This window comes from Chrysochloris asiatica, unplaced genomic scaffold, assembly GCF_000296735.1.
Source record: "Chrysochloris asiatica unplaced genomic scaffold, ChrAsi1.0 scaffold00121, whole genome shotgun sequence".
Classification (NCBI taxonomy): Eukaryota; Metazoa; Chordata; class Mammalia; order Afrosoricida; family Chrysochloridae; genus Chrysochloris; species Chrysochloris asiatica.
In genome coordinates, this window is record NW_006408639.1 from 8,095,173 (window position 1) to 8,110,199 (window position 15,027).

Sequence of the window (15,027 nt, forward strand, 5' to 3'; positions counted from 1 at the left end):
GGTCTTCCTTTTTTCGCTGACCCTCCACTTTACAAGCATGATGTCTTCTCCAGGGAGTGGCCCCACCTCACAATATTTTTGAAATATGAGAGGTGAAGGAGCTGGCTTCTAAGGAGCATTCTGATGTACTTCCTCTATCACAGATTTGTTGTTCTTCTGACAGTCCATGGTACGTTTAATATTCTTCCACAACAGCTTAACACAAATGCATCAATTATTCAAGAATTCATCAATGAGCTCTTCCTTATTCATTGTCTAATGTTCACATGCAAATGAGGCCACTGAAAATGTCATGACGTGGGTCAAGGGCACCTTAGTTATCAAACTGATATCTTTGTGCTTGAGCACTTCAAACAGGTCTTGCACAAAAGATTTGCCTAATACAACAAGCCGTTTGATTTACTGAGAGTTACTTTCATAAGCATTGATTGTGGGGCCAAGCAAAATGAAGTCTTTGACAACTTCAATCTTTTCTCCATTTATCATGATGTTATTTATTGGTCCAGTTGTGAGGAATTATATTTTGAGCTGCAAACCATACTGAAGGCTTTGATCTTTATCAGTAAGTATTTTAAGTTCTCTTCCTTTTCAGCAAGCAAAGCTAAATCATCAAGTATATCATGGATTGTTAATAAGTCTTCTTCCAATCTTGATATCATGTTTTTCTTCATATAATCCTGCTTCTTGGATTACTGTGCAGCACATAGATTGAATAAATATGGTTAAAGAATATATAACCCTTGCACACACCTTTCCTTATTTTCACAATTCAGTGTCCCCTTGTTCTCTTCAAATGACTGTCTCTTGGTGTATGTAATAGGTTCTTTATAAGCACAATTAGGTATTCTGGAATGCCCATTCTTCATAACGTTATCTATAGCTTGTTGTGATCCACACAGTCAAAATGCTTTGCATAGTCAATGAAGCACAGGTAAGTATCTTTCTGGTATTCTCTACTTTGAGCCAAGATGCATCTGATATCAGTAATGATATCCCTCATTCCATGTCCTCATCTGAATCTGGCTTGAACCTCTGACAGTGCCCTGACAATGTACTGTTGCAGACATTTTTTAATTTCCTTAGCAAAATTTTACTTGCATATGATATTAATGATATTGTCTGATGATTTCCACATTCCACTGGGTCACCTCTCTGGAATGGGCACAAATATGGATCTCTTCCCATCAGTTGGCTATGTAACTCTTCCAAATTTCTTGGCGTAGATGACGGAGCACCTCCAGTGCTACATGAGTTTTTTGAATGATTTCAGCTTGTATTCCATCAAATTGCAGAGCCTTGTTTTTTCCCAATGACTGGCTCTTTATCATATTCCATCTCTTGAAATAGTTGAATATTAACTATTTCTTTTTGGTACAATGGATTTCTGTATTACTTCCATCTTCTTTTGATGTTTTCTGCATCATTGAATATTTTGTTCACAGAATCCTTCAATATTTCAAGTAGAGGCTTGAATTTTTTCTTCTGTTCTTTCAACTTGAGCAATGCTGAGTGTGTTCTTTCCTTTTGATTTTCTAACTCCAGACATCTGCAAATTTCATTATAACACTTGACTTCAACTTCTCAAGCTGCCATTTGAAATTTCCCATTCAGCTGTTTTACCTCCTTATATCTTCCATTTACTTTAGCATCTCTATACAGGAAAGCAACTTTCAGAGTCTCTCTTGATATCCATTTTGGACTTTTCGTTCTTTTTTGTCTTCTTAATGACCTTTTGCTTCCTTCCTGTATGATGTTCTTAATGTCATTCCATAACTCTTCTAGTCTTTGATCATCTGTGTCTAATTCATAGAATCTGTTCTTGATGTGATCTCTAAATGCAGGTGGGATATCGTCAAGATTATACTTTGGCGCTCATGGGGTTGTTTTAATTTTCTTCATCTTCAGTTTGAACTTGCATATTAGCAATAATAATCTGCTCCACAGTCTGTCCCTGGCCTTGTTTTGACTGAAGATATTGAGCTTTCCCATCATCTCTTCCCATAGATGTAGTAAATTATATTTCTGTGTATTCTATCTGGTGAGTTCAATATGCGTAGTTGTCTTTTATGTTTTTGAAGGAAGGTATTTGCAATGAATAAGTCATTCGTCTTGCAAAATTCAATCATGTGACTGCCATCATTGTTTCTATCACCAAGTCCATATGTTCCAACTACATCCTCTGTGTTTCCAACCTTTGAATTCCAATTGCCAGTAAGTATCAGCACATCTTGATTGCATGTTTGATCTAGTTCAGACTGAAGAGGTTGATAGAATTCTTCAATTTCATCCTCACTGGCTTTAGTGGTTTGTATATAAATTTGAATAACCGTGGCATTAACTGGTCTTCCTTATAGGCCTATGGATATTATTCTCTCACAGACACCATTATACTTAAAGATAGATCTTGAAATGTTCTATTTGATGATGAATACTATTCCATTCCTCTTTGTCATTCCTAGCATAATAATCCACATGATTGTTAGATTCAAAGTGGCCAATACTAGTCCATTTCAGCTCACTAATTCCTAAGATATCAATCTATATGCATTCCATTTTTGACAACTTCCTATTTGCCTAGATTCCTCCTTCATACATTCCATGTTCCAATTATTAATGGATGTTTACAACTGTCTCCTCATTTTGAGTTGTGCCCCATCAGTAAATGATGGTCTCATTTGCATTATCATGGTCAACTCTATTATGAGGAAGCAGGTCTTCCCCAGTCATATTTTGAATACCTTCCAACCGAAGGGGCTCATCTTTTGGCACTATATCTGACAATATCTTGGTGCTGTTCATAATGTTTCAATATTCAATATTCTGGTTCTATCAAACAGTGTTTCACTGCTCTTCATAAGGTTTTCAGTGGCTAAATATTCAGAAGTAGTTTGTCACTCCTTATTCCTAGTCTGTCTTAGTCTGGAAGCTCAGCTGAAACCTGTTCACCATGAGTGACCCTGCTAATATTTAAAATACCATTGGCATAGCTTTCAGAATCACAGCAACTCACAAGCCACCACAGTATGACAAAGTGGCAAATAAGTAGTAGACTCTGAACTGTGAACCACAAGATTGGTGGCACAAACCCACCAGCTGCTCCTCAGAAATCCTATACAGGATCGCTGTGAGTTGGAACCAACCCGATGGCACTCAATAACAACAAAAAACTGTGTACACCCCGATCATCCATTACAACTTACTGAGTCATCTGAATATGCTCTAAGCATTTTATCAGTATAATATAATGAAAGAGAAAATCATCCATATGGCAAGCACACTGAATTTAAAACTTCATATCGCCAACTTGATATCACTTAACAACAACATTGCTCATGTGGAACAATTCACATATAACAAAGAAGGGAAATTGATTGAGAACTTAATGAATTTTGAAGAGGAAATATATGCTGAAGAAGAAATAAAAATGGGAAAGACAAAAGAGAGAACTTGTCAAAAATTTTTACAGTGAAAGGATTGCCTGGAATTTTTTTCTATATTAAATTAGGGACTTTGGTTACTTAAATACTTAGACCCAAATGCTGATCCTTTTGTTAAAGTCAATAGGCAGATTCAGGAAACAGATGTTACCATGAAATATATGCATAAAACAAGGAAAGAGTCATACATAAAATTCTGATTTTCTGGTTAGAAACACCATCTCCAGTCCCAGGGATAAGCTAGATTATCCAGAACCTCCCACAAGGGGAGTTACTACCACAGCTGATAAAACTACCAACTGCATCCAACTCTTCTTCATTGGCAGTGTAAATTTTTAGGCTTTGTCTATTTTTATTTGTGCAGGTATTAAAATATATCTGTAAGTTTAGATGTAATGTTTCCAAACCCCAAAGATAAAGTAAGATTGGATTTACAAAGTTACTGATAAGATAATAACAATGAAAACTAAAATAAAATTAGGTATTTGACTTGTGAGAACCAGCTTATGATGGAGTCAGGAGTGCCTATGTACCTAGGCCAACCTTATTCAATGCTCAAAGCCTTTCTGCTATACCTCCACCCAGTTCATGATGAAATAACTATATAATAGGAAATTAATGACTTCTGGAGGCAACCCATACCTTGACTGAAATGTTAGAATCTGAGCTAAAAAATTCTGTCTTCCCAAAGCTTGGTATGCACTGCTGTAGTTGTTGTCATTATGTGCCATTGAGTCATTTCTGACTCATAGTGACCCTGTATAGGGTTTCTGAGGAGTGGTTAGTGAGTTTGAGCCATTGACCATGCAGTTAGCAGTCCAGTGCTTATCGTACAGCACCACACCAAGACTAACAATCCCCAAGTAAGAAGCAACACTTTCCCTCTCGACAACACTGAAATTGACTACCACATTCTACTAGCATGCCCCAAATTCACTGATGTTGCAATATTGGATGAGAAAGAGTGGGAGCTGCTCACATATGGGGTTGCTCCCTCCCCTGTGGGTTTGCAGTCCTGCCTTGTGCCCAGAAGCGAAGCAGAGAAATGATAAATGGAGGCCAATAAAGTTATTCTTGATTCAGTTGATGACATGTCTGGACCATTTATCTGTTCTGCCCATGAAAAACTAATAATTCCAATAGGCCTATATTTATAACAGTGGATTTCATTTGGATGTCTTGGCTATTTCAAATTTGGCCTCTGGAGATTTGGTTTACTGATTTATAGGTTTAAATACAAATGACTACAGTGCATTCCACTGCTGCACAAATGTCTATAGACTAGAAATTGCTCTATAATTATCTCAACTTTATTTTAATGGGAAAAGAAAACTCCAGTGATATCCAGTTCTTTATGCCCTAGGAAAAAATGTACCTGGATTAGAATTGGACAACTCCAGGCAGAACTGACCTTCCCATGAAGCATGAGAGCAAGCTAATTCTATCATCTGTCACCCTCAAAATTCTTCCCTACTTGCTAGGAGCTTCTGAAATCCCATTAATGGAATATAATACCTTTTGCTCTCTAGTTCAATTCAAGGATAAATAGGATTAAAAAGCAAACATTCATTATTTCAGTTCACATTAATATCTAAATAACTGCTATCATTCCTGAGACCAGGCTGTGTATGAATCATAAAGGTGAATAAAACTGTAGATCATAAAAAGCACAAAATTGAATCAAGCTGCAGTTGTACAAAGAACACAGAACTGGGAAAGTTTGAATGCTTAAAATAAACTTGGTCTTAATGTTTACTTTTGTCTGGGATATGGAAAAGGAAGGAAAGGATTCTTTTTAGAGGACATGTACTCATTTGCTAGATGCTTGAGAAGAGGTAGTTCAGTTTTTACAATGGAAGTGCATGTATCCATTCTATAATCTATCTCCTAAGTGTGCTTTGTCTAAATCACACTGTCTAGACCTTGCTAAGTCATTGCTTCATACGGGTCCTGGTTACCTTGAGGTTAGTAACAATAATTGATTCTATACGTACCCCGTGCCCCCTAGTATCCCCTCAAAAACAAATGAAGAAAATCAACTCCAAAAGCACTGTTGAATAATGTTAACTATTACAAGGTTTCATGGGTAAACAGGACAAAAAGAATATCTAGACTTGCCACTAAATCCCTACTTTCTTTCCTGGCAATTTTCTGTTTCACTAGTTTGCCCCTTCCCCAGAAAGTCTCAGAATCCTATCTGTTTTCAATCTTCACCTAATACCCAAAAAGCTAATTCTACAACATAGCTAAGCAAAAGCTTAGTCTTTTGTCAAATCTTCTGAACATACAAGTAAGTCCTCAGCGTCCAGCTAGGTTACATCCACACTCATCACAGTTCTGTTGGCAGGGAGGGAGATGGAGTACTACACTTATTGTACCACTGAGTGAATTGCAGTTTAATTTAGAAATTGCAATTTAATTTAGAGCACTTGCCCAGGATCGCATAACTGATTGTTCAGACATAAACAGGTGAGACAACCAATCATGCAGTCATTCATTCAACATGCAAATGACCAGGTATGTGTGTGGGGGGGGGGAGATAGTGACAGAAGTCTAGTTGAGCCCTGTGATAACATTTGCCGTGGTGGCAAAAGTCAAGAGAGACTGTCATGGTGCCCAAACTACAGTGAGGGAGTGTGAAGAAGGGTATTTTCATAAGGGGAGGTGACTGCTGAGCTAGACGTTGAAGACTGATTGAGGGTATCCAGGTAAACAAGTGAGGCAAGGATAATCTGGATAGAACTAGCAGCAGTGGAAAGGCATGAAGATGAGAATAAGCAAGGTGGATTCTGGGCTAAAATTTAAGTGTTTCTGTTCTTCTTCCTAAACCATCAAATTGTTTATATTAAGTGCTGCCAAGCTGGTTCCAACTCATAGCCACCATGTATACAGTTTCCAAGGAGCAACTGATGAGCTCGAACTGCTTGAACTGCCAACCCTGAGTTAAACAGACCTTGTAGTCCAGTGCATTAACCATAATACCACATGAGGACGCCAAAATATCACATAATATTGTGTATTATGTGAAACTGTCACATGATACTGCTCTAATCCCTGGGGACCCTACCCCAGCAGAAACTTGCTAAATTCTCCACCCACCAGTGGAATTTTTCATGATATCCATTCTATTTTCCAGCAATTCATTTAACATATACTGTAAGATCCCTGAAATACAAAGAATAAAAAGGTACTGTTCATTGAGCATCTACTGTGCCAATTACTTTGCATACATTATCTGATCCTTACCACAAACCTGTAAAGTGGGGGTAATTATCTCCATTTTACAGATGAATAAAATGAGATTCAGTGCCATCAAGTGAGGTATCCAAACTCCAGCAGTAAGGTCAAGTTGACAGAATTCCACCTCTTTGTCTATCTGCCCCAAAATCTGGGTTCTTCCCAGCCCTGCACACTACCTTATTCTCCATTCCAAACACATTTACTGATTGCCTACTACGTGCCTTCTGCTTTGTGCACTTCTTTTTGTAATTCTGGTGTGGTGCTATAGGATAAGCAGTGGACAGCTAATCACAAGGTTGGCAGTTCAAGCCCACCAGTCACTTTTCAGAAACCCTATACAGGGCAACTATGAGTCAGAACCAACACTACAGGACTTAACCACAACACCACCAACTAAAAAATCAATTTTTAAAAAGGAGGCTTTCTAAGAACTGAATTGCAGAAAGGGAAGAAGAAGATGTTTACCAGTCAGTAATTGGACAATCACCTTACCACAGTTGCTGAACGCATCAAAATTATAGCTTCCTTTATACACTGTTGTTGTTGTTAAATGTAGAGTCGCTTTCAATTCATAGCAGCCCTGTATAGGGTTTCAGAGGAGCAGCTGGTGGGTTTGAACCACCGACACTGAGGTTCAAAGGTGCCTTACACTCCAGTCCATTGTCCTGTAGTGCCATACCAGGACTCCGCTTTTCTATATAAGTGCCAAAAGACCCTTTTCAAGAACTGACTTGTGATCAGCTGGAAAGGAATGCCTTGTGAACTCAGGTCTGAGAAAGAAAACCTCTGGCCCTCAGCAAGGATGAAGGAAAAGGTGCCCTTTTTACTGTTGTGTAGGCAATCTTCAAAAAGAATCCAGGTGACATTCATTCAAAAGGGTTCACAGGATTTGTCTAGAAAAAAAAAAAAATTAGGGATCTAACATTTTGTTAAGAGTTAAACTTTCTTTCTAAAACTCCAGACATCAAGCACACTCACAGAGGGACTGACTTTCTCCCTCACCTCAGAAGGCTAATGTTTATGCCGTGTCAGGCACTGTACAAGGAGTCATGGGCAGAAGATGACAGACCTGTACTGGTAACTCCATGTCAGATGCTTGCTGTTCATTTGGACTTACAAGCTTCAGAATCCCTTTCTGTTTGGGGAATCTCGACTTTATGAGTCTTAATTAAAAACAGAAAACGCCAGATACTTGTATTTCCTGACTCCCTTGCCACAGGCACGTGACTAGGGTACCCATGCCAAACACTGCCTCAGGAGCTTTCAAAGCAAAAGGGGGACGATGAGGAACTGTTCCTCTCCTGACAGCATCACATTACAGAAACACCAAATGTACAGTGAAGAAATAGTAGCACTAGTGTGTGTTGGTCTACCAATAAGGGGAAGGAGAGGAAAAACAGCAATGAAGTTGTGAGCTAAGTCAGACCACGTTCAACAGACTCCTGTCCACCTGGATTGAAACCTGGTTGGCCAACAGTATGGGGAGACGTGGGGACTCCTGGACCCCGGGACAGGGACATGGCCACAGAGGACTAGAGCAGAGAGTAAAGCATCCAACTGATATGAAGTGGGGGAGGGGGGGAGATGCACAAGAACACCCATACTTGTAGATAACATCCATTTGACCTGGCTTCAATAGCTGGATGATCAGAACTCAACTAGAGGAAGAAAGAAGAGGAAAAAAAGAGTAATCTGCTACAATTTGATGAACTTGACCTACACTTAAGCATGTAGTAGCTCAAAAGAGGGAACAAGTCTTTACAGCAAGTATCATTTCCACCTCCTCGGTACACAGGGTTGACAGGGATGTGCAACTTAGACATTGGCGACCCAAGAAGGGGGAGGGGGGGCGGGGAGCAAGGGCAACAAAGGTACGAAGGGAATGGCTTACAAGCTTTCAAGAGGGAGCCTAGTTTCAGAAGGCACAAGGGAAAGTAGAATATCTACTTTCCCAACCTGAGTGGTTCCCAGCCTGTCTGGATGGGGCTGGTGAAAGGAGATAGGGATAAGACCCTTGTGGTTCAATAGTGAATAATTGCTATCAGGACTGATTGTGAGTGTTGCAAAAGTAAAGGTAGACTTTTTGTAACAAAAGGAGGGGAGTGGTTGATCTTGCAGTTCAGGAGTGGAGGATCCTGGGACCATCAAGGGAGAAAAGCAGAGTGTGGGACCCTATCCAGAGAAACAGTGACACCAGAGATAGGGGCAGAGACGATGACGTGGAGTGATGGAGTGGCTGGGGAACCTGGGATCAGTGAGCGGGGTGGGGGGGAGCTGTGTGCTGACAGCCTTGGGGTGGGCTTGCAGGGTGCACCGTTTGGTTGTTTAAATGGTTGTATATTCCTCAGTGCTTCGGTGTACATCCCAAAACAAAAACAAACAAACAAAAGGAGGGAATAGAAGCAAATGCTGTTGAATGATGGGAGGTGATAACAATCATTTCAATAAAACAAAATATTATAGGATGAATGTAAAGCTGATGTTTTCCCATGTAAACTATCACCCAATTCACAATAAAAACTTAAAAGAACTTATCAAATAAAAAAAATTTTTTTAAAGGAAAGTAATAATAGCATTGCTGACTGTGACTTCCAAGACTTACTGGCAGTGGTAGCTGAGAATTTCTCTTCAGACTAGTTCTGTGGCATGATTTGGGGCTTAACCTTCAACTTGACCACAAACCCACATAGCAAATCTGTATGCTTCCCAACACAAGTGGGCCAATGCACTGGATTGCAAAGTTGGTTTGAACAGTACAAACTCACCAACCACTTCTTGGAAACCCTATACCGGGTCTCTATAGGTCAGACCTGACTCTACAGCACACAACAACCACAACAACAACAAATAAGCCAGAGTTAGCATCTGTTATTTATAGAGAGAAACCCTCATGAATACAATTGGTTGTTGTGGGTTGTATCTGCTTAATATCCCTTGTTGCTGTTGTTAGGTGCCATCAAGTCAGTACCGACCCATAGAAACATTATGCACAGCACAACAAAACACTGCCTGATCCTGGGCCAACCTCACTACTGTTGCCATGCTTGAGTCCACTGATACTGCCACTTGGCCAATCCATCTCACTGGGGGTCTTCCTCTTTTTCTCTGATCCTCCACCTTACCAAACATGATAGCCTTCTCCAGCCACTGGTCCCTCCTGACAATATGTCTGATGTATGAGAGACGAAGTTTGGTCATCTTGGCCTCCAAGGAGCATTCTGGCTGCACTTCTTCCAAAACAGATCTATTGGTTCTTTTGGCAGCCATGGCACTTTCAATATTCTCCTCCAACACCCTAACTCAAAGGTATCAATTCTTCTACAGTCTTCCTTATTCACTGTCCAGCTTTCGCATGCATATGAGGTTATTGAAAATACCATAGCTTGGGTCAGGTGCACCTTAGTCCTCAAGCTGACATCTTTGCTCTTCAACACTTTAAAAAGTTCCTGTGCAGCAGATTTGCCTAATGCAATACATCATCTGATCTCCTGACTGCTGCTTCCATGAATGTTGATAGTTGATCCAAGAAGAATGAAGTCCTTGACAACTTCAATCTTTTCTCCATTGATAAGAATGCTGTTTATTGGTCCAGTGGTGAGGATTTTTGTTTTCTTGACATTGAGATGTAATCCATACTGAAGACTGTGCTCTTTGATCTTCATCAGTAAATGTTTTAAGCCTTCTCCACTTTCAGCAAGCAAGATTGTATCATCTGCATATTGCAAGTTGTTAATGAGTCTTCCTCCAATCCTGATGCCACGTTTTTCTTCATATAACCCAGCTTCTCTGATTATTTGCTCAGCATACAGGTGTTGAATAAGTATGGTGAAAGAATACAACCTTGGTGTACCCCATTTTTAATTTTAAACCATTCAGTGTGAACATTGTCTGTATTGTATCCAAAAAAAAAAAAAATGTTGAGATCTTAATCCCTAATGACTAGACGCATAATTATAGTGACCTTATTTGGAAATAAGGTCTTTGACGGTATAATCAAGTTAAAATAATGAATTAGGGTGAGCCCTAATCAAAACATGAGAAGACCACGTGAAGACAGAGGCAGAGGTTGAAGTGATGTATTTACAAGCCAAGAAACTCCAAAGACTGACAGAAAAAACAAAATGAGAAGAAAATCATGAAACATGGTCTCCACTAGAGGCTTCAAAGGGATCATAGCTTTGCCTATATCTTGATTTCAGACTTCTAGTTTCCAGGAAAAAACTTCAAGAAAATAAATTTCTGCTGTTTTAAACTACCTAATTTCTTTTTTTTACTTGTGTGAAGGCAGTCCTAGAAAACTAACACATTGCCCTAACGCCACATTGAACAGGGGACCAAAGTCCATTTGTCCATAACAGACGCTTTCCCCATCCTTTCCCTTCACACAGTCTTTACAGGAACATCAAACTAATCCCATTTTCTCATGCCCCTATGCACAGAAATTGCTCCTGGTCTGACACCGAACCCAAAGTCCAGAATTGTATTGATCATCTGCAACTAAGAAAGAAAATTCATACATCAGAAGGTGAGTAGCTTGACTTGAGCCAAGCGCCCATACCTTCTCATCACCATTTAGGTAACCTGATTTCTACATGTCAAAAGTAAGACACTTAAAACGGAAGAAAGAAGGTGCCATAATTTTATGCTAACCTATTGGACTAATAAAGAGCTTTAGACTCACAAAGACAGGAAGAGACTTTCAGAAGGCTGCACAGCTTTTAGAAACCATCTCCTACCAGCAGTCATGCACATTCTGTCTGTTTCTTCCTAGTATTCGTCAGTAGCTGATTTAATGTTAGACATCTACTAGAATGAAGACTCTATGAGGGCAGACAGTTTTCTTTTGTTCTCTATATTTTTGTTGTTGCTACGTGCCATCGAGTTGGTTCTGACTCACCATGACCCTGTATAGGGTTTCCAAGGAGCGGCTGGTGAGTTGAACTGCAGGCCTTGAAGTTCAAACCGACAATGCAAGTCCAGCACAGTAACCTACATTGCCACATTAGAATAAATTAATAAAAGATGTTTTCCTAGTTCCCCATAGACTAAGTGTTAACTTGAATGATATATGCGGCTGACTGTAAATTTCAAGTGTCTTCATGTGCAAATGGATGTGATCACTAAAACATTTTTTCCCCCAAAGTTGGTTCACAGAAAAGTCATAAACGTATTTTACCTTCAGTACCTGTAGCATCCTTTAGTGTCTGGATGGTTTATTATGCCAGGAACAACAAAATGAAAAGGAATGTTGCCTTAATCATCAAAAACTGCATTCTATCATTAATCTTGACGTACAATGCTGTGTTCGAATGTGCCTACAAGGAAGATCAGTTAATACCTCTATTATCCAAATTTAGGCACAAATTTTGGCCAGTACTGACTGAAGAATTCTACCAACTTCTTCAGCCTGAAATTAATCAAAAATGCAATCAACATGCACTGCCAATTGCTGGTGATTAGAACGCAAAAGCTGGGAACAAAAAGGAAGGATCAGTTGTTTAAATATGGTCTTGGTGATAGGAATGACACTGGAAATTGCATGACAGAATATTGCAAAACCTATGATTTATTCATTGTAAATATCTTTAATTTAAAACATAAATGGTGACTATACACATGAACCTCACCAGATGGAATACACAGGCATCAAATGGACTACATTTGTGGGATGAGACAATAGAGAGCTCAGTATCATCGGCAAAAAAAACGCCATTGGTTGACTGTAGAACACACCATCAATTACTCACATGCAAGTTCAGGTTAAAGCTGAAGAAAATTAAAACAAGTCCCTGAGAACCAAAAAAAGACCTTGAGTATTTTCTACTTGAATTTAGAGAGCATCTCAAGAACAGATTTGATGCATTAGACACTAATGACTAAAGACCAAAAGAGCTGTGGAATGGCATCAAGAACATCATACAGGAAAAAGGCAAAAGGTCATTTAAAAGACAAGAAAGAGAAGATCAAAATGGATGTCAGAAAAAAACTGAAATTTGCTACTGAACTTAGAAAAGTTAAAGCAGATGGAAGAAATGATTAAGTAGGGGAAAAAAGATGAAGAAGAAAAAAAAAAAGTAGAAAAATTGAAAAGACAGCTCAAGAAGAAAAAGTGTTAAAATGAAATGTGTAAACACCTGGAGTTCAAAAACAAAAAGGCTTTTTGACACTCAGCACTGCTCAAGTTGAAAGAAATGAAGAAAAAATTAAAGCCTCGAGTTGGAATATTCAAAGATTGTATAGATAAAATAATGAATGATGCAGTAAACATCAAAAGAGATGCAAGAAATAAAAAGAATCACTATACCACAAAGAAATGGCCAGTGTTCCGTAACTTCAAGACCTACCAAATGATCAGTAACGGTAGGAAGAAGTCTAAGCTACACTGAGGCAATGGCAAAATATAAGGCTTCAGGAATTAGAATTCTGTTTTAATAAACTGATGTCACACTGGAGGCGCTCACTTATCAATGCCAAGAAATTTGGAAGACAGCTACCTGTCCAACTGATTGAAAGAGATCATATTTGGGTCCATTTCAAATAAAGATAACCCATTGGAATGCAGAAATCACATGCAGTTAAAATTTTGCTGGAAATATTTTTTAAATAGTTGCAATAGTACACTGACAGGCAGTTTCCCAAAACTCAAGCCAAATTTAGAAGAGGATATGGAACAAGGGATATTATTGCTGACGTCAGATGGATCTTGGATAAAAGCAAAACATACCAGAAAGATGTTTACTTGTGCTTTACTGACTATGCAAAGGCTTTCAACACTATAGATCATGACAAACTATGATAACATTGCAAACAATGCGTATTGAGTAACATCTACATAGACCAAAAAGCAGTCATTAGAACAAACCAAAGGCATAGTGTTGTTGCTGTTGTTCAGTGCCATCGAGTTGGTTCCGACCCATAGCAACCCTGAATAGAGTTTCCAAGGAGTGGGTGATAAGCTTAAACTGCCAACCATGTAGTTCAGACTGACTTTGCAGGCCAGCGAATTAACTCACAGCACTACACCAGGACCCCAAAGGGATATTGAAAGGTTTAAAATTGGGAAATGTGTGTGCCAGGATTGTATCCTTTCACCATAATCTTTTGCTGAGCAAATATCTGAGAGGCTAGATTATATGAAGAATGTAACATCAGAATTGAAGGAAGACTCAGTAACAACCTGCGATATGCACATTATACAACTTTACTTGCTGGAAGAGAAGAGAACTTGAAATATCTACTGATGAAGATCAAAGACTACAATCTTCAGTATGAAGTGGACCTTAATGTAAAGAAAACACAATCCTAAAAAATGGGCCAATAAGCAACATCATGATAAAGAGAAAAAAGACTGAAGTTGTCAAAAATTTCTTTTTACTTGGACCCACTCAAGACAGTAATAGTCAAGAAATCAAACGATGATTCCATTAGGTAAATCTGCTGCCAAAGCTCTCTTTTAAGTGAGGATGGCACAGGACTAGCAGTCTTTCATTCTTTTGTACACGAGGTCACTATGAGTCACAACCAACTCAATCAAACTTAACAAACGGATTTCTAGACTGACTTCTTATCCAGAAGACTTCATCCTACTGGTTATGAGATTAATCAATTATCTTTTAGTCCTTATGCATACTAATTTAATTGCTTGGTGCTTGGTCTTGTCATGGGAAGAATTCATAGAAAATAATTGGTTGCTTTAGCATCACAGACGTCTCCAACCTAGCAACTCAAGTCTCTGTCTCACCACTAATGTGGGCTCATCATCCAACTTGACAGCATTTAACAACAAACATCAATTACTTAGAGCTAGTCACCACTTCTGGGAAGGGGTCTTTGCCTTCCCTCCCTGTTCCACATAGTATTAGCCTTTGGCAGCCAACATTCCAAGTGAGCTGCATGTTATTCATGAGTTTATGATGGCATATTTATCAACTCAAAGCAATATACATGCTGGTCATCAATCTCTCTCCATTTCTTGCAAGAAGTGAAATGTTCCTTTCTCAAAAATATTTTAAATCAATAGTTCTCTTCTTAGTTTTATATCATAATGATTTACCCTCAGGGTCACTCTGTCACAACTATTTGTCTCATTGACAAAGTATGAACGTGAGGACAAGAGTTAATTTCTGGACTAGCTGTAATTGGCAAATGGACCTTCTCTTCTCAGTGTTCTTCCTTCTAATCTTTTGGAGGATTTATACTGACTCAAGCTACACCAGCCTTCAGTTTGGATTGCATCTCAATGTAAAGAAAACACAAATCCTCACCAATGGACCAAGAAACAACATTCTTATCAACGGAGAAAAGATTGAAGTTGTCAAGGACTTCATTTTGCTTGGATCAACTATCAACA